This window comes from Octopus bimaculoides, chromosome 8, assembly GCF_001194135.2.
Source record: "Octopus bimaculoides isolate UCB-OBI-ISO-001 chromosome 8, ASM119413v2, whole genome shotgun sequence".
NCBI classification, from domain to species: domain Eukaryota; kingdom Metazoa; phylum Mollusca; class Cephalopoda; order Octopoda; family Octopodidae; genus Octopus; species Octopus bimaculoides.
In genome coordinates this window covers 89,464,795-89,468,799 of record NC_068988.1, presented here as the reverse complement: position 1 = coordinate 89,468,799, position 4,005 = coordinate 89,464,795, and positions in this window count along the sequence as shown.

Genomic DNA, 4,005 nt, shown 5'->3' with positions numbered 1-4,005 from the left:
TATATATACATATATATATATATATATATATATACATATAAGACAGATTTCTTTCAATTTCCGTCAACCAAATTCTCTCACAAGGTTTTGGTCGGTCCGTGACAAATGGAGGCATTGCAACCCCAGGCAAATCCTGGACTAAATTGGATCCTATGTTTCGCCTCTAGTAACGTTCTGATGGTTTTGCAATTTGGACTTCATTTGTGAAGCCTGTGAGGGTGCCTAACATTTCTCAGTTCAGCCGTATTTAAAGTTGCATACTTCGAACATAGAACGTTTATAGGTATAATCAATAGTGTATTTGATTATTTAATAGGAGTTTCAATATGGTTGAATTATGAATGCATATAGTAAGCTTCCCGAGACATTTGTGTTTATTTGGAGCATACAAGCATTACAAGATAACAAAATATATACATGTGCGTGTGTGAGTAAATGTAAATGTTCCTATACCTATATATGTATATGCATGAATATACATACATACATACATATATATATATATATATATATATATATATATATATATATATATATATATATATATATATATATATACATATGTTTGTATACGTGTATACCTCTAAAACTGTGCACTTAGCATCGTCTCTGTATGCATATTCGTGCCTGTGTGTCTACAGGGCCGACTGTTTAAAATCTATTTCTATATTTAACCAAAATACATTCTACCATTAGAACGGTTCCCGACTATTTTTACACCTCTCAGCCATCTCTTTTCATTTTCCCCCCCTTCTGTTACTTTTTATCTAAAACCATTCTAGAAATAATGGAATATCGTATGTTTCCTAGATTGTACTGTTATTTGTATTTCTTTAATTTATATTTTTATTCAGTATAATGGAAAAACTTAATGATGTTATTTTCAGATGCTTTATAGTTTTACTTTGTGATGAAATCAATGGTCTGCTGGACCATTTAACAAGCTACATACTTCTAACGTTGCGTCAGCCTATCCGGTTGGCTGCTTGCCTCTCTGGATGGTTGGCTCGCAGGCTGGTTGGCTGGGTATGTTGATAAAACCTACCCAGGTTCGATTTGATTCCAAAGGAATATCTCATTACGTTCCCCTCCTCTGTCTGTCTGTCTCCGTCTCTCTGTCTCTCTCTCTCTCGTCATCTCTCTATGTATGTCTCTTTCTCTCATATTTTAGATATATTTTAATGAAGGGTTGGTAACATTCAGTTGCATTTCAGCATTGATCATGGAAACATGATTAAATTTATTGGAGCCATGTCCTCAAAGATAATGCAAGTCCCTGCATGACCATGTTATCCCTTAATATATTTCATCTATAATTTTTATTTTTTCCCCAAAATATCACTGGTATTTATATTGTCAATTGTAGTGTATAAATATGGAAACGGAGCTTCAAAGTATTTGAAGTTATAACACGAGTATCATTGATATGATATACATGGGTCCCGATAAGGCATATCAGTTTCTGCTGATGAGGAACTTGACGTTATACATAATTATATGCATGCGCACAAACGTACATAGGTACGTACATACGTACATACATACATACATACATACATACATACATACGTAGAGAGACATGCGTGGGGTGCAGAAAAGTTCCTGGCTTTGAGTAAAAGAAAATCCGGGAGGGTCAGTTAATTATGATTTAATAGAACATATCTCCCTCTCAGATTCTTACACTTACAGCAGCGGCCCTTCGGTGTTTCTAAGGCCTGTAAAAGAACCCAGCTTCCAACTAAGCCTTTCCCGACACCATTAAAGCCAAGAACTTTTTAGCAGCTCTCTGGCAGAAATCAAATATATTGTTGTGTCATCACTAAGTAAGGAGTATGACGGATCAAAAGAACCAAAATTAATCGAAGCCAAAAACAGGCATCATTCTTGGTCTTTCTAGAGAAAGAAACTGTTAATCTCCATCATATGACATCTCATCTTACACGCTTAAAGTGTAAAAGAAATAAAGCTTGTATCAACACGTTATAGCTTACGATGATATAATTACAGCTCGAAATATTTCAAGGATAGATTCCAGAGATATCATTTCAAGGTCAACTTTGCTTCTTTTCTTTGTGGACTCTATAAAAAAAAAATGCAAGTGCTTAGGCCAGGCTTCCCAGTAAAGAATAATAATTTAACTTTTCTGATTTTCATTAATCTGCTAGCAGGCAACGGGCACCACCTTCTTCTCTGATTAAAAGAGAAAAAAAATCTAGATCTAAGCAACAATAACATAAGTAACAAGATAATGCATAAAAAAAAACAGCGAGAACATAATCTATAAGCAAGAAATATTCAGAAGAGAGTATATGAGACGAGTTAAATAAATTAAAATGGTGTGTGTGTATAAATGTATATAGACACAAATATATATAATTATATAAACATACCTAAAAAAAATTCTTATTTTTTAACATACAATTGAATATTTGTACATATATAAACACACGGATTTATATATATATGTTTACGAACGAGAGAGTGAAAGAGAAAGAGAAAAAGAGAAATAGAGACATAGAGATACCTGTGAATAAGCACATATATATTTATGCGATAATATACTCGTATATTCCGTGTGGATGTATTTCAACAAATCTTGTATATATATTTGTATATCATGCATAGAATGTATACGGATATTTGTAATCTTTGATATATGTCTTCTAAGATTGAATCTAATATAATACCTTCCTGATATAACTGTTAGTGTTTACGCATTGGAATCTTCACATGTTACTAGGAATAGAAGTGAATAATATGTTAAATGTTTTCATATAAATGCTAAGAGTTTTTTGATAAGTTCTCTCCAGTATATTTATTCATTCTATGCACTTTATTGGAAAACGATATGTTTACCAGTGTGTATCGTTTTGTAACTTACACTCATGCAATTCAGTGTTAGAATGTTTATGTATGCATATGTATATACGTACATAACTATCTATGCTCGTATACACTCACACGCATACACATACACATATACACACACAAACACACACACACACACACACACACAATTGTATATAAATAAGCAACCTTATCTAATAAATCTATAGACACATTAACAATTTATGTGATACTTCAATATTATGATATATGATATATGGTATATATAAGATATATGAGATATATATATAATATACATATGCATATATACATACATACATAGATATACATATATGCACATAATGTACATATATATATATATATATATATGTGTGTGTGTGTGTGTGTGTGTGTGTGTGTGTGAATATATATGCATATATGTGCAAACATATACATATACTTCATAAAGGCATACATGCACTTATACCTATGCACTTGCGCAGTATTACATAATTAATACGTATCACACAATACAGATAGCACTTCACATGCATACCGACTCCATTTATATATGTGACTATATATCGTGCGAAAACAGTTTTTAAATATAAAATATTCCACCCTGCACACATTCGTTCATATTAAACACAAATGCATATAGACATACCTACCATTAAATAATTATTCATACACACATACATACATACATACATACATACATACATACCTACATATATACATACATGTGTGTGTGTTATGTGTATATATATATATATATATATATATATATATATATACGTACATACATGTATATATACGTATGTATAGATAATGTATTTGTAAACAACTAAACTAGCTTCACTGTGATGTTTGACTGTACATTGCTGCTGTTTATACCTTTGAAAATAATGCGGAGGCCTGTTATTATAGGCAGTACTGGTATTATAGAGAATACTGTTATTTATGCTCGCAAGCAACAAACAACAGTCATCAGTAGAATGCGGGTGAAAAATCATTCAGCTCCTTTGATCTTTGTTTATGTACGTATATATGAGTGTGCGTATGAGCGTAAGTACATATTTGCACACACCCACACACACACACACACATACACACACACACACACACACACACACACACACACACACACATATACACACACACACACACACACACACA